This window comes from Stegostoma tigrinum, chromosome 3, assembly GCF_030684315.1.
Source record: "Stegostoma tigrinum isolate sSteTig4 chromosome 3, sSteTig4.hap1, whole genome shotgun sequence".
Lineage (NCBI taxonomy): Eukaryota > Metazoa > Chordata > Chondrichthyes > Orectolobiformes > Stegostomatidae > Stegostoma > Stegostoma tigrinum.
In genome coordinates this window covers 97,951,401-97,973,998 of record NC_081356.1, presented here as the reverse complement: position 1 = coordinate 97,973,998, position 22,598 = coordinate 97,951,401, and the positions used below count along the sequence as shown (strand labels likewise).

General features: G+C 43.1%; 1 protein-coding gene across 4 annotated transcripts in view; it reads left to right on the top strand.

Annotated features, from left to right (window-relative positions):
• The first annotated feature begins 2,962 nt into the window (after window positions 1–2,962).
• LOC125450757 (versican core protein-like) overlaps window positions 2,963–22,598 on the top strand; it is a 180,813-nt gene continuing 161,177 nt past the window's right edge. For 3 of the 4 annotated variants that reach the window (XM_048526883.2, XM_048526882.2, XM_048526880.2), the window contains exons 1-2: window positions 2,963–3,486; window positions 6,235–6,407. The gene's annotated coding sequence lies outside the window, so the exon portion shown is untranslated. Of the gene's footprint in view, window positions 3,487–3,845; window positions 4,172–6,234; window positions 6,408–22,598 lie in introns of those variants that run through there. The other variant, XM_048526881.2, reaches the window with a different exon arrangement.

Genomic DNA, 22,598 nt, shown 5'->3' with positions numbered 1-22,598 from the left:
AAAATCTCCGTTCTTAATGCACATGAATGCAACCCTCTCCGATCAGAGTTCCTGGCCACTTCCTGCGTTTTCTAACGCAACAGTTGCCAGTCTTCAATTTTCTGTACAAGATATTAAAGAACAGATGATAGGTTACTGGATACTCTAAAGACCCTGTAAAATTTTCTAACCTGCTCTCCAGGGGAATTAGGGGTGGTCTATAAAGTCTTTATTTGCTCGTGGAGCCCGCAACCATTGAATGAACAACAATTGAAACCTTTGCACAACTGACCCAGATCGAGTTTTTTTAAAAATAGTGTCAACCTCTAGCCGGAAAGACAAACAGAGCAAAGAGGAATATTCATCCAAAGATCAAAATAGCCGATGGTGGAAGGGGATCCAAGAAATCGGTGGGACCTTGTTTCCATTCTCTGCTGGTGAAAAGAAAATTTATTGAGGATTGAGAAATTAGCGCACGAACGTTTTAAAGTGTAAATGAAACTTAAACCTGCAAGACATTGGTGTTTGACAGGGTTACACCCATCATCGGTCCTTAAACTAGAGACTGTCAGTTTTACTTGTTTGCACTTTATAACTTATAAAGGGAAGATTGCTAGCATCTTAGTCAGGGGAACAAACTTCTCCCGACTGCTTTCCGCATTAATGTATCTTTTCCATAGGAGTCCCCGCTTCTTTGCTCCGGGGTGGGGATGGGGAGTGGGGAGAGCGAGCATAAAGCCGGATCCTGCAGATGAGTTTTTATTTTTAATAAGATCCTTAGTGAAAATGTAATTTGCGAACAGCATGTGCAGGGGAGTGGGAAAATGGTTTGGACAGCTTGCCCTGAGCAACAATCTCGGCAAGACCAGTGTGTTTGAATATTGGCCCGTTCAGCTCTCACGCCGGCTGAGGTGTGACTGAGGCGACAGACAGTGGTGATGTGGAGTTGCTGGATTTTCCGAGTATGGAAGCAGGAAAACGCTTTCAGGAAATGATGACTGCGGAGCTGAGTCTCCATGCTCTTGGAGCTGGCAGTTTTCCCTCGCTGCTCTTGCAAATTGGATGGGGCGTTTTTATTTTGTCAGAGAGGAAGGCGCTAGAGGGAGCGGTGATGCCCAGGGAGGAGGAGGAGAGGCGCTTCAACACGCCCTCTCTCTCAGCACATGCCATTACTCTGCACAGCCTCTGCTGTAACTCTCCTCAACTCATTTGTGTCTTCAACTCAGCCGAAAGGACGTACCCGTTCAGACGTTTAGAAATTGTGAAGGAAGTGGCGGCTCTTTTGGTCCAAGTAGCGTACCGTTCGGCCAGCCTTCTATCGATTTGCTATCTGCCCTTACACCGTTAGCACCCCCCCACCAACCCCGCCAGTTGATTAACCCATAAACCAAGACAGAAGCTCGTCCCGAGAACCACGATTCCATTCATTTTAACTGATCTTTAAGGACGATCTCCAAAGCTAAAGCCAGATTGCAGTCCATCCCCATGCAAATAACAGTCCAAGAATCAGTGAGGGAATTCCATGTTGTCTATCCTTAAAGCACTGCCACATTGCAAGGGAAGATGCTTGCTGTAACTTTCTGTTTGCTAAATGGTTCTACTTGGATTGTTGCGCTGCGAGCAACAATCTGTAACCCCTTGTGTTATTCTGTCTCTCCAGCTTTTACAAACCCCATCGTGAAGCCTGTGTTTCAATGAAATCCTTTGTGTTCGCACTGCTGGTGCCAATGTGGCTTCATTAACGTTTCTTTAACTCTCCCCGTTTCAAGATGAACCTCCTGCAATTTGTCAGAACTCTGCAAAATCTCGGGAGTACACCGGCGCTCAGTGTAACCAGGAGGAGGACTTGGCTCCGCCAGTTAAAGTGACGGCAGCCCACCATTAACGCAGGGGCACGCCTCATTTTAACAGCGGCTAACATACACCGTTGTGATTCAGTGCTTCATTGAGCCCCAAAACGGTCAGCGTTGGTTCTGAACACGGGATTTGAATCACATATTAACAATTCCCACTAGACTACCGCAAGCTGCGCGGCAGCGGGACCCCACTCCAGCTAGCAATATCGAACCTCCCTGCCCCTTTATTTTCCATCTGTGGTCAGTGGTTCCTTCGGTGGAAACCAGCTGATAGTTGCTCTCCACTGTCGGCACTCGGCTAGCGGAATAAATGAAAGGTGATATTCCAAACCAGTGAATCCTTTTGTCTTGAAATTACTCTCAATCGTTTAGCAGTTGGCACATTCATTTGCAAAATGGTGCTAAACGGTAGTGCTAACGGCAATCCACATTTTTAACAAAAAAACCCAGAAATTGCTAGGGAAGCTCAGCAGGTCTGGCAACATCTGCGGAGAGAAATCAGGCTTAACTCTTCGGGTTCAGTGACCCTTCCTTATTTCTAGCTGGAGCCTTTACAGCAATTTCTGTTTTTTTTTGCTTCTGATTTCCACCATAGCCAATTCTTTCGATTTGTTTTAAATCCACGTTAATTAAACCGTTTTAACTATGGTAGCCTGTTCGTAACATTTTTCCCCCTTCTTTTCCCCTAACAGATTCACTCTTATTTTCAGTCGGGACTGTCAATGCTGCTTTGAACAGTTAACTCTACTATCAGGGCGAAACCTACTTTTCCCATTATCTCAGATCATCATTTGCTTTGTTTCACAAACCGTTTGACGACAATTCGGTTGCACAGTCTAGGTACCTGTTAGACAGCCCAGAACCCTAACAACCACATTAAACTCGAATGGGGCGGGGGAGGGGGGAGATGGGAAGGTGAAGTGGGGTACTGGTAAGAGGCAGATTACTGAATATCGTCAATTCACACAAGATGGTCAGCAAAACCATTGCAGAGAGATCGCTTCCTGTGCTACCTGCACTTCCTAGCTATTCGCGGGCAATCAGCCCTATCACGGCTCGGCATTGGCTATAAAATGGGGCCGCTCTTAATTTCCCACTCTCATTCAAACTCATCTTTGAAGAACTGATTGGGCAGATACATTTCATCGGAGATCGGGTACCTCAAAGAGGTCCCTTCATGAGAAGAAGCGACCTGCTGGTCTAGGGGGGTGGGAAAGAGTAAACTTTATACAGTGGACAATGTTCTTTTAAGGGTTAAAGGTGGCCGTGGGAGTCTTTTCATCAATTGGCTCTTTGTAATTCATCCAAGATTCAGATGTCCTTTTTTTCCCGGCGATCCAGCCCCAAAGACGTGGGGGCTCCACCCTCCACTATGCTGACGGAATAATGATAGGTGTCAAATCCCGCATTTGAACTTGCTGCAATTTAGAATTGTACTTCTTTCTCCCCTCCGGCTGAGAGCAGCCACTGGTGCCCACGATTACACACTCTGTTCCGGCTCGAGGCTCCAGAGAGTGACCGGGCAAGTCGAGTCCAGGCTCGGAACAACATTTGCTCAAGCACCCGTTTCAGCGGCACCTCCTAACATTTTCAAGCCTGGGACCGTACAACGCGTTTTAAAGGACTTTCTTGAGCATCCGACCTGCGAGAGGTAAAGTTGCAGCAGAATTTGAATGCCGTGATTTGTGCATATGAATAATCATTGGTGAAATTGCTCCGAAATTTGAAATGGGTTTGACCAAAGGCTATAAATATTGGAGGTACCTGCTTTAATGGGGCTGGAGGAAGTATTGGAGGTTGTGATTAAGTGAGCAGGAGGGCGATGTTGAGGGACGGAAAGAACACAAAGAAAACAACGCAGGAGGCTGGCAGAGGCAGGGCGAGCACATGTCAGAAACCTGAAGCGAATGAATGTAAGACCTTGCAAGCACGAATGAGGCGAGAGTGAGGAGGGGTGTGCGCGTTGTGGGTGAACGCGATCCTGTCCCTGACTCTGTGAATGAGTGTGAGGGCGTGTGCGCGAACATGCTGTGTGTGTGTGTGTGTGTGTGTGTCTGACTGGATCTAGTGCGTGAGTATTCTGCATGTGTGTGTCTAGCCGGGTTATATGTCTGGGAGAGTCTGACGACGCGTAGGGATGCAGAGCTGAGGTGTGAATGCAAGTGTGTGTTGTGAGTATGTGCATGTTAGCGGTGTGTGTATGTGGCGAGACTGTGGGAACTCAGTCAGCATGCGTGTATGCAAAATCGTGTGTGGCTGTGCGGTGCATTGTCTAGAGTTTATATAAACATTTGCAAAAGACGAGGAAAAGCACAGGGCAGAGAAAGACAAAGGAGGTAAAGAAGGAATGGCGACTGCAGGGTTTAATGTTTCAATCTTTTACTCGGTTCCTTGTGCGGTCGATGTATGGCAAGAGGAAGATAATTCCTCGATAGCGTTGGCTCGCTGAGAGTCATTTCGGGAGGAGGATTGGGGCGGTGGGCTGGGGGAGAGGCAGAATGCAAATTGCCATGTATTAGATGCGGGGAACTTCGAGAGAGAGAGAGACCCTCTTTACTAGAGGCTTTCAGAGAGATGCACTGGAGCAAACGGACCCTTGCAACAACCAACAAACGCTTTTGATCGTAGGACAAAAAAACGTCCCTTTCATTCCTTCCCCATTGTTTACCTTTGGCAAAACATCCCCCAGACGAACAGTCATTGGGGAATAAAACGTTCCGTACGAAGCACACTTCAGCCATCCACCACTTGGGTGAACGACTGTGCGGGTGCGCACGGGTTCCTGATGACAACGAAAATTATAACTGAATAAATTCCGTTTCAAACCAATCTATTTTGTTCAAATTTGGGCACGGATCAGCGAGCAGAAAGCCGTTTGGTGGATTTATTTGATTTCCACCGCTCTCCACCTCTTCACATTCGAATCCAATACTGTATTCCCTACCAGAGTTCATTAAATGTGCGATTACAGCAGGATGCTGGGCACAGCTTCAAGTTCTACAATAAAACATTATTTAGCATTATCTCGCGAAACTTTTCCAAACAGGACCTCCGCATAATTAGCTGGACCCAGGGCTTAAAAAGGAAACGTGATTCCGCTGCGAGAGTTAGCATCTAGAATCTCCTGAATATCAGGGTTTGAATATTATATATTCTGACGCAGTTAGGGAAACGAAAGTGACACTGCTCCCCCAAATTTGAATTGATTTCCAGATTCTTCTGCTTGACTGAGAGCCTGTGTGACATCTGAAAATCTGAACTGGGTCCAATTTCTTTAACTCTCATTCTGCCTAATGCCCTTCTGATACCTAGACAACACTGGGGTTGGGGGTGGGGGTTGATGGTGGTGGGAGGAGTGGCGGGGGGTGACAGTGATTAGCAAAACGGGTAAAAATTCCTATTAGTTTGCAAATTAACATTAAAAGAGCACAGAACAGCGTCTCACAGACAGAAATGTACAAGACTTAAAAAGAACTCCTCAGCATCCAAGAGGCTCATTAAAACGAAATTCTTTGTGCGACCTCGTTACTAGAAGCCTCCCTAGATTCTTTCAGCATTGGTGCAGGGCTGGTTGAAACGAGAACGATAGTGTGTGTGACAGACTGAGGAGATTGCCTTTTCATAGCTCGGTTCAGACTTGTACTAGGAACTGCTTGACGGGAGACGGGGCTTACTGTGGGGTGTGGCGCCCTCTCATGGACAACCAGTGCTGCCATCGGGACTCGGACTGCCTCTCAACAACCGTAAAACCCTGGCATAGTTTAAACAATTTCATGACCAATTGTACTTTATTTTCTCCATTTTAAATATTGCACATCTGTGAAAAAAAAACTACAGCGATCAAATCCCAGATTTCCCCAACGCCTCAACTTAACTGGATAATTTACATTTCCTTATTAAAACGATTTTGAAATTAATATTTTGATGCTGAAAGACCTCACGAAACGTTAGAGAATTCCAGCGGTGTTGATAAGCGTTAATAAACAAACAGCCCAGTGTGTGTACTGACAGCCCTGGGCAACAGTGATGTGAGGAGACTGTCCTTCCGCAAGTCTGTTTTATGGGATGGGGAGGGGTGTTGGGAGACAAGAGGGAGACGGGCAAATTAATCAAATGTAATAAACTGTCTGTTCCAAAGTCTTTGATCTAATAGAGCAGCACGCAGGGAAATATCCCGGAACCACGTGTGCTTGCACTGGACTTCCCACGTGTCTCTTCCCTTGTACTTCGTGCTTTTTTTTAAAAAAAGGCTTCTAGGCAATGTTCAAAGTGATACCCATTCCTAGACTCATTGAGCAACAATATCCACAATATGGAAGAACATCTCCAGTCTGTGGTGATGAAGCGAAACATCACGGTGTCCAATTGATAACATTTCAATCAATTGTGTCTGTTACAGGCATCTTTCCTAATCCGGTTGGAAACGCCAAACGTTTGATGAAGAAACTACTGGTGGATTCCCCGACAAGAGAAAGAAGCCAGATTCGGGACAGCCGTGTAATTTTCTTGTAGGCAGTGACTGGGGAAGAAAACAGTTAGAAGTCCCAACATTGGTTTCGGATCTGATTTCAGGTAAGTGCTTGCAGATTTAAAAATAACAAAAACCCAGCTGTGAAGCCGGCAGAACGTACAACTAACCATCTAATGCAAAGCTCAATACTTTCTGCATGGGACATTCTTCAGTAAGTGTAAATTAACATCTACAGCGAAGGTTCAAAAAATAATCGCCAGGGTCCCATTCCGTCTCATTAAGGAGGAGACTGATGGTGAGTTTAACCTGAGGGTTGGCAACGCAGTGTATGAATTGAACTTAAGCTATTGGCATTATGTTACATTACAAACCACCACCTAGCTGTCTGAGCTAACTGTAGATTGGTAGCTAGACAATGAGTTCAAGTGTTGTCACAAATTGGTGTGCAGGCTTAATGCAACTTTCAGCTGTTATTTAGGTAGTAAATGTCCACAGTGAGGTTAAGTTTGTTTTAGCATCAACAAACCTATTCGTTTCATTTGATAGAAGCCATGTTTTATTAACTTCCATAATCAGATCATATGCTTTTAATATAAAATTATATTTGTTGAAATAAAGTGCTATTTTATCAACCTGCACGAGCAGCACTATGACCATCAGATGTTGGAGCAGAAGTTAGGCCTTTCAGCCCATCAAGCCTGCTTTGCCATTCAATAGGATTGTGGTTGGTGTGATGATCCACAACTCCATTTAATGTCAGTTTTTACCTCAGCATATATAATTATATAATGGTAAGAATGGATTTTTAAAAAATATGTCTTATTTAATGAAATAATTATATTTATTCACAACTATACATTACCATATTGATGTGGAAAAATGTGTGCAGTCTCTTGATCACTTAGACAATGCTTTTGGGAGCTCCTTGCTCCTTGTAGGACTGCTGATAAAAGCAAGATCGGAGAAGGTGCCAGACAAAGTGTGGCTCACAAAGCCCTGAATAGCAGAACAGGTGAAGAAAGACTTTACATCCCACTGTCTATAAATGCAGAAGAAGGTTGCAGAGAAAATGTGATCTCAGTCATTGTAGCTCAAAATGCCACATAAATGTGAGCAGCAGCCCGGCAAGATCATGCAAACAATGACTATGTTACATTAAATAAAGTGTTGCACAGGCTCCTACCCAGAGCTGACAAGGAATTTACTTTTTAATCATTAGCATTCAAATTTCCAAGGATCACCAGGTGTTCAGAAAGATGTTGAAAGATCAGTGACTGCTGGTCAGATATTGTCTGTTTTTGTCTGTGGATTGGAACAGTATCAGTTACTGGATTTTTAGGTAAGGCTACATCTGGTTGGAAGTGTCTGAATATGGATTTTTGTTATGACAATATAATGACTTAGAACAGAAATATTAACATCATTTTCTGTATTGTTTAAGTTGTTAGCTTTTAAAATTTTATTTGCCATATTTTCCTCTAAATTGCTGACGCTCCTGACTCAGTGGATATCTGTTTTTCTGAATTGTTCTTTGCACATTCATGTTTGAAGGTATTGGCAGGTTATTTGACTGTGCAAGACATCATGATCTTTGTCCCAATTTGTCCTTATCCAGTATCTTCACATGTATAGCTGGGTAACCTGAAAGGAATCACAATCAGGAGCCCTTGCTGAGTTTTTCCTTGTGCATACAAGATTTGAAGCTAACTTATGCTTTTGTTGCAAAATGCTTGGCAGAAATTCATCAAGGCTCCTTTAGGTAGCACCTTCCAACTCATGACCACTGTCATCAAAAAGGACAAGGATAGTAGATTCATCACAGCACCACCACCAACAAGTTCCACTCCAAACATCTCAACATCCTGACCTGGCAATATACAGTCATTCCTGCAGTGTCAATGAGACAAAATCCTGGAACTCCCTTACAAATAGATTGCAGTTTCATAGTGTCATACAGCATAGAAATAGATCCTTTAGTTCAACTTATCCATGCCAACCAGACATCCCAATTTAACCTAGTCCCATTTGCCAGCATTTGGTCCATATCCTCCTAAACCCTTCCTATTCATATACTCATCCTGATGCCTTTTAAATTCTGTAATTGTACTCACCTCCATCACTTCTTCTGTCAACCCATTCCATACATATAGCACTCTCTGCACGAAAAGTTACCCTTCAGGTCCTTCTTAAATCTTTCCCCTCTTAACTCAAACCTAAGTCCTCTAGTTTTGTACTCACCTACTCTAGGAAAATTACCTTGGTTATTCACTGTATTCATGTCTTCATGATTTTATAAAAGTCTATAAGGTCAGCCCTCAGTTTCTGATGCTCCAATGAAAAAGACCCCAACCTATTCAGCCTCTCCCAATAGCTCAAACCCTCCAGTCCTGACATCATCCTTGTAAATCTTTTCTGCAATAATATCTAACAATATCTTTCTTATGGGGAGGAAAGCAGATTTGTTCGCAGTGTTCCAAAAGTGGTTTCACCGATATTCTGTGCAGTTGCAACATGACATCCTGTACTCAGTGTACCAATGAAAACAAGCATGCCAAACACTGTCTTCAAGGATCTGCACGCTTAGGTCTCTTTGTTCGGCAACACTCCCCAGTGCCCTACCTCTAACTGTACAAGTCCTGCCCTAGTGGACCTTTCTAACATGCAACACCTTACATTTATCTGAATTAAACTGTACTGCCCATTGGCCCATCTGACGAAGGTCCTGTTGCACTCTTAAATAATGTTCTTCACTGTCTAATACATCACCTAATTTGGTGTCATCTACAAATTTACTAACCATACCTCCTCTAGTCACGTACAAATCATTTATAAAAATAACAAAAAGCAGTGGACCCAACACTGGTCCTTATGGCACACCATTGGTCACAGGCCTCTAGTCCAAAAAATAACCTTCACTACCACCCTCTGTCTCCAACCTTCAAGCCAATTTTGTACTCATTTGGTTGGCTTCCCGGGATCCCATGTGATCTAACCTAGCTAACCAGTCTACCATGTAGAACCTTGTTTAACACTATGCTGAAATCCATATAGACAACATCTGGTCTCCGCCTTCATCAATTTTCTTTGTCACCCCTTCAAAAAACAAGTTAGTGAAACACAATTTCCCACTCACAAAGCCATGCTGACTTTCCTTAATCAATCTTGCCTTTCCAAATGCACAGTAAACCTGTCCCTCAGAATCCCCTACAATAACTTACTCACCAATAATATGAGGCTGACTTATTGAGAGTTCCCTGGCTTTTCCTTACTGCCTTTCTGAAATAATGGCACCACATTAGTCAACCTCCAGTCCTCTGGCACCTTCCCCATGGCTGTTGATGATACAGATATCTCAGCAAGGGGCCCAGTAATCTCTTCCCTAGCTTCCCACAAACTAATGGGAAACACATGATCAGTGATTTAAAAGGAAACTCACCATTGCATTCTCCAAGGCTGTTATGGATACGCAATAAATGCGTCTCAAGCCATCAATACCCACATCCCCTAAATGAATTTGAAAAATAAATGAATTCCTCATCACACATCAAAACATTGTGCCTGTGGAGTTCCTGTCCACTGGGCTCAACATCTGTGTTTGCTCTTGGGTTCCTTTGCACCATCAAATATGAATATAAGTCCAAGTATCTTGACTTGGCAAAGGATTGGTGTATGAAGAAAATTTCTCCTCTCAAGGTGCCTTATATACTGCAATTTGTAAAATCATAAGTAAGATGAATGTGGGATAATATTCGGAAGCATTTCAACCATACTTTGCTTTACATATTGGATAGCAGCATGGCCTAATGACTGCACTTGCACCAATTGTCTGTACAGGCGTTGGAGCATCCAACTAGAAGTGTCCAAGGGTCACCTGCACAGGCTGTGTGCCAACTAAGAGCTTAATGTGGAACAATGCAATGAGTTGCAGCTAAAACACAGCAAAACTTTCGCATGGTCACTGAGACTAACTGTCAGATACAGCCTCCAGTCTATCTCCAATTTTCTTTCAGGCTTGCATAAATTTCTATCTAGTGGTATAGTGCCTTGGAGCGGAAAACAGGGCTACCCGCCCTGTAATCACTTCATGCCACAGCAACTTCACTTCATGAGTGTTCAATGAGAAAGTTACGTGTTGAACAACTTCTGCTATTTGTCTACTGACCCATGTATACACATTGAGTCACTTTGCCATTCATCTATTATTTCCTATCATATTTCTCTTCAGCCTTGTCAAAGCTTGTTAATGATTTTGGAAGTGTCTTGAGCCTTTCAAAGGCTGCTAAAACTAAGTTCACATTTGCAACACTACCTTCTAATGGGCTGTAACCCACTTATGCTTCACATGCACACAGTCTTCTTTCTTGCTGTTTGTGTACTTCCAAATATGTCTGCATGTTAAACTGTGAAATTATGCAGCTGTACTGACCCATGAACATTGAGCTCACATATTAGCATTTTGACAAGTATAATCAGTTCTTTACCATTGAGATATAGTTTACACCAGTAATGAAGGCTATTTGCTAACACACAGTGGGAGATTATTTGATTGTGGATTGCATTACAACTTTGCTTGACATCCAGCATTTGCTCATTCCTTTGTGAGCCATAGTGTAAAGGTGGGAAGTAGGAAGTACAAGTGATTTTATCCTCCAACACAGGAAGATTGGACAGGCAAAGGCATCAGATGATGCATGAGATGTCTCCAAGGGTATTGAGAGAAACGTGAATCAAAATTGCAGCAGTAGTGGTAGATTCAGGGGTGATGCCAGAGGACTAAAGAATAGTCAGAAGACTAAATTACAATTCTGGTCACCCTTCTAAAGGAAGGATGCTTCTAAACTTGATAGGGTGAAGAAAAGATTTATAAGGATGTTGCTGGGACTGGAGGGTTTGAGCAATAGGGAAACACTGAATAGGCTGGGGCTATTTTTCCTGCAGCGTTGGATACTGAGGGGTGACCTTATAGAGGTTTATAAACTCATGAGGGGTATGGCTAGGGTGAATAGCCAAGGTCTTTTCCTCGGATGGGTGAGTCCAAAACTAGAGGGCATGGGTTTAAGATGAAAGGGAAAATATTTAGAAAGGACCCGAGGGGTAGCTTTTTCACACAGAGTATGGTGCATGTATGGAATGAGCTGTCAGAGGAGGAGTGGCGGTGAATACAACTACAACATTAAAAAGACATTTGGATGAGTATATGAATAGGAACGGTTTAGAAGGATATGGGCTGAATGCTGGCAAATGGGTATAGGTCAGATTGGGATGTTTGTTTGGCATGGATAAGTTGGAGTGAAGAGCTTAGTGAAGGGTGCTGTATTACTGGATGACTGTATGACTATAAAAGGACCTAGAAACGTATTAAATAGTTGTGGGAGAAGGACATTTGGGCCTTCGAGTCTGCTCCACTGTTCAGTATGATAATGGCTAATCCGTCAACTCAGTGCCTGTTTCTGCTTAATGCAAATACTCTTTGATCCCTTTAACTCTAAATACTGTATCTTTCTTCTTTTTGACAGTATTGAATACTTTGGCCTCAACTGCTTTCCATGGCAGATAATTCCACATGCTCACCATTCTCTGGATGAAGAAGTTACTCCTCATCTCAGTCTGAATGGCCTGACCCATATCCTAACTTGAGACCCCTGGTTCTGGACTCCCTGGTCATTGGAAACACCCTTCCTGCATTTACCTTGTCTAGTCCTGTTATAATTTTACAGGTTTCCATGAGACTCCCCCCATCATTCTTCTAAACACCAATGTATAAAGTCTTAACCAATCTAGCGTGTCTTCGTACATTAGTTCTGTCATCTGAGAAATCAGTCTGGTAAACCTTTGTTACACTCCGTCCATATCTTTCCTGGGATAGACAGACCAAAACTGCACACAATAAATGTACAAAATGATCAGAGGTGTAGATAGAGTGGATAGCCATAGACTTTTTCCGAGGGTGGAGGTAGCTATTAATAGGGGGCATAGTTTTAAAGTGAGTGGAGGTAGATATAGGGGAGACATCAGAAGTAGGTTCTTTACTCAGAGAGTGGTTGGGGCGGGGAATGCATTGCCGGAGAGGGTAGTGGAATCGGCCTCATTAGGGGCATTTAAGAGGCTATTAGATAGGCATAGTGATGATAGTATAAGGTAGCGGTGGAGGTTAGATAGACCTTACGTTTAGGGTAAAGGTTCGGCACAGCATCATGGGCTGAAGGGCCTAGTCGGTGCTGTACTGTTCTGTGTTCTATGTTCTAATACTCCGGGTGTGATCTCACCAAGGCATCATACAATTGCAGCAAATTGCACCTGCAAATTACCCCTACACCTGTACTTGAATCCTGTCACCACGATAATAATCTGCCTCCCTGCTTTTGCTGCTGGTGGAGTTAACCTCATGTTTATCCACATTGTACTTTATCTGCTGTACGCTTTGCCACACCAAATCACATTGAAGCCTCTCTGCACCCTCTTCACAGTTCATCTGGCCAGCTAGTTTTGTGTCATCTGAAAACCTGGAGACATTACAACTGGTTCCCCTCCCTAAACCATTAATATATATTATGAATAGCTGGGTGTCCAAGCATTGATCCTTGCGGTATCCCGAAAGTCACTGGTTGCCATGGACAAATGGCCTCCTTCAGCACCATACCAATTATGTAACTTAAAACACTATTGGGGCCTGCTGTCATCTTCTAAAACTGCTGACTTTTCCCAGATCAACTTCCAGTTCAGTTATCTAATGGGTTCCTTTCTGTTCTGCAAACCTTCCTTTTAGACCTCTCTCCATTGCTCCTTCCAGCCTCACATTTAACAATACATGAGAGTTTTCTTTGTCACTGAGATCAAGGCAATTTGATCAGCTACCTCTGCTGCACCATGGCTTTCGCTAGCTAACTTGTTAAAATAATATTTCGTGTTATCTTTTACTAGACTACTTGGCCAAACTATATTTAATGCTCCCTGCTGCCACAGTCCTGAACTTGTAACTTTTGCTAGCTTTTCGCTCAGCTCTCCTCACATTCTCTCTGATCTCGTCTTATCCATCTCACAGCTTGTTCCTTTGATCCTGTTCCCACTAAACTTCTGATCATCCCAACTTCCTCTTCTTGTCTCCAAGTTGCCCATTATGATGAATTTTCACTCTTCAGAAGTTGACCTTCTCTTCTTTAAATCCTCCATCACCCCAGAGCTCTATGTTTGAACTCTGGCAGATTGGCACTGTTGCCTCACAGTACCAGGGACATGCATTCAATTCTACCCTAGGGCAACTGCCCACGTGGAGTTTACACATTCTCCCCCTACCAGGTGCTCCAGTTTCCTCCCACAGTCCAAAGACATGCAATTAGGTAGATTGGCCATGCTAAATTGCTGTAGGGTCTAGGGGTGTGTAAGTTAGCTGGATTAGCCATGGGAAATACAGGATTACAGGGAAAGAGCAGGGGAATGGGTCTGGATGGGATGCTTTTTGGAGGGGCAGTGTGGACCTGTTCGGTTGACTGGCCTGTTTCCATACTGTAGGGATTCTATGATTCAATCAGATTTCTATTCCTGCCATTGTAATGAGAGGGGTCTTATCAAAGTCACAAATGGGGCCCTATGTAACAGTGATGAAGGTAAACTTTACCTCCTCATCCTCGAGACCCACCCTGCAGCCTTTTGCATGGTTGACTCCATCTTCCTTGAAGAGCTCTGGTCTGTTGTCTGGCTGAGTGAGACACCTGTCATAGATTACATTGTTATCTGTCTAATCCAGAGAATCATCTGCTCTGGCTTCTGTTCTTGCATGTTTTGATGTTTGTCGCAGATTGATACTTGCCATCGCTTAATTTCCCATCCATACCTTGACCTTGGTAACATTACCTAAAGGCACAGCATTGGTTTTCACATGTACGATGCCAACACTCAGGCCCGTGTCACAACATCTCTCTCAACTCATCCGTTGTTGCTAAATTATTAGAACACCTTTTCAACACGATGAGCATAAATTTCCTACAGTTGAATACTGAGAAGGCTGAAGCAACTGTTTTCAGTCCCCGATCCAAACTCATTCTCCATCTACTGACTTCACCCATGTCCCTGGCCAGAGTCTACGATGAAACCGGTCTGTTTCACAATTGTGTCACACTTGATTCTGAGATGAACTTCTGAAATCCTATTTGTGCCATCATTAAGATCATGTGTTTCTGCCTGAATAATATCACTGGACATCACCTTGTTCCACTTCATCTACTGTTGAGACATTCATTCATGCTTTTTTAATGTCTAGACTCCACAGTTCCAATGCAATCATGGCTGGTCTTCCACATACTAACCTCTGTAAACTTGAGACCATCCAAAACTCTACTGCCAGCACTTTAATTTGCAGCAAATTGCTTTCCACAATCCAGTCTCTGCTCCTTACACTGAGATACTTTTACTCACAATCAAGCTGTGCCTTGATTTTAAAATTCTCATTCTTATTTTCATCTCCTTGTACGGCCTTGCTCTTTTTTAATGTTATCTGCTACAACCCCACAACATTCAGCTCCAGGCCTTTTTGCACCTCAGTTTTAATTCCTCCACCATCTGTGGCTGCTCCTTCATTGCTACAGCCTCAAAATCTGAATAGTCTCCCAACACCCGTCTGTCCTTCTAATAGACATTTCTCCTTTAATAATCTCCTTAAAACCTATCACTTTGACCAAATGTTTGGCCATCTGACCTAACATCTGCATTTGTAACTTTGCTGTATAATGCTTCTGCCTTGGAATGGTTTCATTGGGTTAGATTTTCCAGACCATGCTGGTTTATTTGCAGGTTGTGTGGGGTTGCAGGGATGGGGAGGTGGGTGCATAAAATAAAGTAGGTGAGCAGAAGCCACCCAGTGTCTCTGTATTGGAGGCTGAGGGTAAGCAGTCAAGCAACCTCCCTGCCTTTCAGTCTATTGAGGCCCTGATTGCACAATTAACTGACACTTAAATGTCTCATTCCACCGGTACCACAATTTTTTGGTCTGTATAGGAAGGCAGACCAGCAGCTCTGACAGTGTGGGCAAGGAGGGAGTGGGGGCACAAGTTATGCCTTTGGGGGCTTTCCTATACCAATGGCCAACTCCCCAAATGGTACCCTGTTTGTCCCTCTTCCCAAGCCTCCCTAACCTGACCCCTATTCCCACCCACCCTGCAGCTGGGATCTGCCATTCATGCTTGTCCAAATACTCCAAATTGCTTATGAGAATAGCTTTCCCAGCAGCAATGACCGCTACCATCTTCTGGTATGACACAGTGTAGAGCTGGAGGAACACAACAGCCAGGCAGTATCAGAGGAGCAGGAAAGTTGATGTTTCGGGTTTGGACTCATAATGCAATTCCTCACCAATGCCCACAAACAAAAATAAAGGCCCAGGACTATGAAACTTACAGGGTTTTCCTTTTGCTAAACTAGGGACTGTAGCAAATTGTATTGCTTCACCTATGTTTTGGATGAACCTAGCTGCTTCAACACTACTCCCAATTTCAACCTAGGAGTATTCACTGGATAAATCTGCCGAACAGTTATCAGAGCACTGTATATGTGCTTTAGCTATTAAGGTTAGACCTCTGTTTTTCTAATTTTTTCCATAAGGAAAAAATGCAATATTCTCCTTACCAACTGTTCAGAAAAGGCCAACTGAGAATTATAGATTGCCACATGGAGACTTTGGGTAAAAGTCCTTTATTCGGGAAGAGCAGATTCCTAGATTTATAGTCTGTATCATCATGTTTTCTAAGTATCTTAAAGCATTTTGCACTATTGAATATCTTTTGGTTGTTGCATGCTCTGTGACCAGTACCAATATACCTTCTGTATTATTTTCCATCATTTCAAGCTTTGTGCAATGGTAACATTTTGTTAAGTTCAACATTTTCCAGAGAAGTTAAAACAAATCTTGGTTTTGGCAATTATATATGCTTTTTTTTTCATCTGTTTCCATTTCTAAAGTCTTCCTGCTTTATTCATTTTTCCAGCTGAGAGGCCTCTCAATTCTGTGTTCCAGACTATTACAAGGACAGCCTAAATTGCCACACTACCCTGCTGCGGCCAAAGCCTTAAAACCATATGAAATGCTGTGTATCAACAGCTACTAAAGCACCATTAAAACAGCAGGAGGGTGTTGTATTTATTACTGCAGCTAAAGATGTCACTCGTAATTTTCCCACACAAAATATGTTAGTAATTGCACTTAAAATAAAAGTATATCTAATTTCAGCAGTTAATTGTTTAATTGCCTGTATTTTGTGAAGGACTGTAGAATCTTAATCGGGCCTTTGTAACAAATAGGACATCCTAATTATTTTCCTGTTCTTTTGGCTGCACAAGAAGAACCTTTTCAAACTCATTGCTAGCCTTTTATATTCATCACAAAGCTTCCACAAGATTGCCACATTCCATTATTGAAAACAAACTTCATATTAGATTGTGCTAGAAGTTCATAAGTCATATTGGTATTTCTTTGTTTAGCCAAACACTCCCTTTTCAGATGCACTGAGTGCTTCTTCTAAATCACCATTGGTTTGACATTAAAATGCCTTGTGCTCACTTTGCCTAGTGTGTTTGAAATTGATAATATGGCACTCTAAAGGCGCTGATTACGACAACAGATATGGGATATGACAATATTCCATAAAAAGCACTGAAGCCTTGTGCTCCTGAACTAACCATGCCTGTAGCCAAGCTGTTCCAACAGTTATAACACTGATATCTACTGGCAGTGTGGAAAATTGCCAAGGTTATGACCTTCAACAAAACACAGGACAATGCTAACCTGGTCAATTACCACCCTATCAGTCCACAGTCTATTATTAGACGATTGATGGAAAGTGTTGGTGACAGTGCTATCAAGTGGCACTTACACATAAATAATCTGCTGAATCATTCTCCGTTTGGGTTCTGCAAGGCCTACTCCACTCTTGACCTCAATGTAACCTTAGTTCAAACATGGACAAAAGAGTTAAACTTGAGAGGGGAGGTGAGAGTATTTGTCCTTGTCACCAAAGCAGCATTTGACTTGATTAACATCAAGGGGCCGGAGCGAAATTTGAGTCAGTGGGAGTTTGAGGAAAAATCTCATACCTTGCACAAAGAAATGTGGTTGTGATTGTTGGAGATCAGTTATTTCAATCCCAGGACATCTCTGCCGGAATTCCTCAGGGCAGTGTATGGGCCCAAACATCTTCAGCTGCTTCATTAATGAATGTCCTGATAAGCTTTTCTTCCATCAAAAGGTCAGAACTGGGGATGGTCATTGATGATTGAACAATGTTCAGTACCATTTGTAACTCTTCAAATGCTCAAGCCATCCGTGTCTAAATGCAGCAAGACTTGGACAACAATCCAGGCTTGATCTATTTAAGTGGAAAGTAACCAGTGCACCGCATAAGAACCGGGCAGTGACCATCTCCAGCAAGAGAGAATCCCAATGATTGACCCTTGGTAAAAAGAGCAAAAGAACTGCGGATGCTAGAAATCTGAAACAAAAATAAAATTACTTGGAGAAAGTCAGCAGGTCTGCCAACATCTGTGGAGAAAAATCAGAGGTAATGTTTTGGGTTCAGTGACCGTTCTTCAGAGCAGAATTGACCCTCGATATTCAATGATGCCACTTTGGTGAATTCCTCGATATCCCTCAATGGGGACTACCATTGACCAGAAACTGAACTGGACCAGTCATGTCAATATTGTGACTACAAGAGCAGGTCATAACAAGAAATGCTTCGTCGAGTAACTCAAGTCTTCAGTCTTCAAAGCCTGTTCACCATTGACAAACCACACATCAAGAGAATTATGGAATACTGTCTACTTCCCTAAGTGGGTGCAGCTCCAACAATCCTGAAGTTCTTTGATATCATCCAGGACAGAACAGCCCACTTGATTGGCATCCCATCCATTAAAATCAACATTTACTACCAACACTGCAGCATATGTTACACACCGTCTTGACTTTGGAACTGTTTGTTGTTCCTTCAGTGTTGCTGGGTCATAATCCTGTAATTTCCTCCATAAAAGCACTGTGGTTGTTTCTACACCAAGTGAAAAGCAATAGTCCTAGAACACAGCTCCCAATATCTTCGCAAGGAAAATTAGGGATGAGCAGTAAGTGCTAGTCCAGCAAGTGAATGCCATGTTCCCGTGAATGGGTGGCACAGTGGCTCAGTGGTGATCAAAAAACGTAAAGCAGAATTAGGTCATTTGGCCCATTGAGTCTGCTCTGACATTTGATCTTGGCTGATATGTTTCTTCTGCCTTCTCCTCATAACCCTTGATAGCTTTACTAATTAAGAACCTATCAATCTCTGTTTTAAATACACTCCATCACTTGGCCTCCCTAGACTCTGGATTCATCACCTTCGGGTTAAATAAATTCCTTCGTCATCTCAGTTGTAAAGGTTCATCCTTTGACTCTGAGGCTGTGTCCTTGGGTCCTAGTCTGTCCAACTAGTAGAAACATCTTCTCCACATCCACTCTATCCAAGCCTGTCAATATTCTGAAGTTTCAATCAGATTCCCCACTTATAATTCTCAACTCGATCGTGTACAGACCAAAAATCCTCAACCGCTCCCATGTAATATGTCCTTGATCCTTGGGATCATTCTTGTAAACCTCTTCTGGACTCCCTCCAGGGCGAACACATACTTCCTTAGATATGGAGCCCAAAACTGCACAATATTCCAAATATAGTCTGCCCAGATCCTTATACAGCTTCAGCAACACATTCCTGCTCTTGTATTCTCGCCCTCTTGAAATGAATGCTAACATTGTATTTGCCTTCCTAACTGCCAACTGAACCTGCATGTTAACATTAAGAGAATCCCTGAACTAGGACTCACAAGTCTCGTTGTACTTCAGATTTCCATACCCATTCCACATTTAGAAAATATTTTACGCTTCTATTTTCTTACAAAAATGCATTACTTCACACTTGCCTACATTGTATTCCATCTGCCACTTCTTTGCCCACTCTCCTAGCCTGCTTAAGTCCTTCTGCAGCTTCTCCGCTTCCTCAACAGTACCTGCCCCTCCATCTGTCCTTGTGTCATCTACAAACTTAGCAACAGTGCCCTCAGTTCCTTCATCCAGATCATTAACGTGTAACATGAAGTTATGGTCTTAATACTGACCCCTGCGGAACTTCACTAGTCACCGGCAGCCAACCTGAAAAAGACCCCTTTATCCCTACTCTCTGCCTTCTGCCAGTCAGCCAATCCTCTATCCAAGCCAGTACCTTATTTCTAACACCACGGCTCTTATCTTATTTATCAGCCTCTTATGCGGCACTTTGTCAAAGGCCATCTATAAATCCAAATCCTTAATAACGGATTCCAAAATCTTACCAATGATGAAGTTAAGCTAACCAGCCTATAGTTTCCTGTCTTCTAGCTCCCTTCCTTCTTAAACAGGGTGTTACTTATCCATTTTCCAGTCCCCTGGGATCCTCCCTGACTCCAGTGATTCCTGAAAGATGGCCACTAAAACCGCCACAAACTCCTCAGCTATCTCCTTCAAAAACCGGAGGTACAGTCCATCTGGTCCAGGTGGTTTATCCACCTTCAGCCGTTTCAGCTACCCCAGCATCTTTTCCCTAGGAATGACCACTATACTCACCTCTGCCCCTGATTCTCTTGAACCATGAAGACTAATACAAAGCACCTATTCACTTCCTCTGGCATCTGTTGTTCCCCATTAGAACTTCTCCAGCCTCATTTTCTAGCAGTCCAATGTCTACTCTTGCCTCTCTTACTTCTTTAAATATTAAAGACAACTCTTGCAATACTTCTGGTATTACTAGCTAGCCTACCCTCATATTTCATGTTCGTGCCCCTTTATTTCTTTTTTTAACTATCCTCTGATTTGAAAGGCTTCCCAGTCCTGTGGCTTCCCACTAATCTTCACCACATTGTATGACTTTTCTTTTGCTTTTATGCGGACCCTGATGTCATTTCACCAGCCATGGAAACTTCTGATGTTAATTTTATTTTAAGTCCATGTTATTAATGCAAAGGCTTGGACCAGTGATCTTAGCACCAAACCTTGTGGAACAATGTTTTCTTGTTTTTTTCCAAACCAATGTTGTTTTTCTGTATGTTTTTTGAACCAATATGCTCGCCAGTCAGCGACCAGCCCCCCAACCCCCCAACTCATTGCACATATTGGACCATAGGAACCAGGAGCCCCTCAAGCCTAATGATTATGGCTGATCTCAACTCCACTTTCCTGCCCGTTCCCCACAATCCTTCAACCCATTATTCATTCAAGTGTCCTGGCATCAGCTGCACTCTGGAGGAGTGAATTCCAGAAATTTGTGGGTCTGATTCCACCCTGTGGAGTGGTGCACATTCACCCTGTGTCTGCATGGGTTTGCCCTGGGTTCTCCTGTTTCCTCCCACTATGCACATAGATAGGGCTGATGGCAGTTGTCTTTACCGCAGGACTGGGGGATTTCAAGAGGAGGGGGCACCTTTTCAAGGTGAGAAGAGAGACGTTTAGAAAAGACATGAGGGAGCAACTTTTTTACATAGAGGGTGGCTTGCAAGTGGAATGGACATCCTGAGGAAGCTGTGGGTGTGGGAACAATTACAATGTTTAGAAGACATTTAGATAAGTACATAAATAGGAAACGTTTGGAGGGTTATGGGTGAGGAGCAAGCAGGTGTGACGAGTTTTGTTTGGGATTATGATTGGCATGGACTGGTTGGATTGGAGGGTCTGTTTCCATGCTGTGTAACTCAATGACTGTATGTGCAAGTTGGGTGGATTGGCCAAGCTAAATTTTCCCATCGTGTTCAGGGATGTGCAGGTTAGGAGATTAACCATGGAAAATGCAGGGATGTGGTAGGGGTGTGTGTCTGAATGAGATGCTCTTTGGAGACTCAGTTTGGACTCAACAGATGGCCTGATTCCACACTGTAGGAATTCAATGATTAGAACATAGAACTGTACAGCACAATACAGGTCATTCGGCCCACGATGTTGTGCCGAACCTTTACCTTAAACATAAGGTCTATCTAACCTCCACCCCTACCTTACACTCTCATCCATATGCCTATCTAATAGATGCTTAAATGCTCCTAATGAAGCCGACTCCAGTACCCTCTCCAGCAATGCATTCCATGCCCCTACTATTCTCTGAGTCAAGAGCCTACCTCTCATATCTCCCCCATATCTACCTCCACTCACTTTAAATCTATGCCCCCTTGTAATAGCTACCTCCACCCCAGGAAAACATCTCTGACTATCCACTCTATCTACACCTTTGCTGCCTCACAGAGCGAGGGACCCGGGTTCGATTCCACCGTTTGGTGACAGTCTGTATAGAGTTTGCACATTCTCCCCGTGTCTGCGTAGGTTTCCTCTGGGTGCTCTGGTTTCCTCCCACAGTCCAAAGTTGTGCAGGCTAGGTGGATTAGCCATGCTAAATTGCCCGTAGTGTTCAGGGATGTGTAGATTAGGTGGATTACAGGGGCTTGGGTCTGAATGGGATGGTCTGAGTGTCGGTGTGGACTTGTTGGGCTGAAGGGCCTGTTTCCACACTGTAGGGATTTAATGATCAATGAAATCAATGGAAGGATTTCAGGATCGAGTTCCGTCTGTGAGCCAGCATCAGTGCTGTACTCAAACATCACACGAAACAAGGTAAAATATTGTAGTTGTGATATTTTCTCATGACCATAGAAAGGACATTGTAATGAAAAAAGGAGGTTTGTTGCACAATAGCAATAAGTAAACTACAATTAGGCAAACATAATTACAAGAAATAAGGGGGCTGGTGCAGATACATCTGGTCCCTTTGAAATCTAGATTAGAATTCCTCGTCTTCACCCACAGACTGTGTGACATCAGTAGAATGGGTGGAGCTAATGTAACATAAATATTAAACCTTCAGAGCTTTAACATTATACTTCAGCATTTTCCTGCAGAGGACACCAATATTTGATACTAGCAAGTGTAAAATCAAAACTTCTGGGTAATCAAGAATGAACTTTCATACAAACTTGGAAACATAAGGTGAGAGGGAAGAGATTTAAAAAGGACCTGGGGGCAATGTTTTCACACAGAGGGTGGTGCATGTATGGAATGAGCTGCCAGTGGAAGTGGTAGTGGCTGGTACAGCCACAACATTTAAAAGGTTTCTGGATGGGTCTATGAATAGCAAAGGCTTAGAATGATTTGGGCCTATTGCTGGCAAATGAAATGAGATTTATATCAGATATATGGTTAACATTGTTGGAATGTAGAGTCTGTTTCCATGCTGTACATCTCTATGATTCTATGACTGTATATAAAC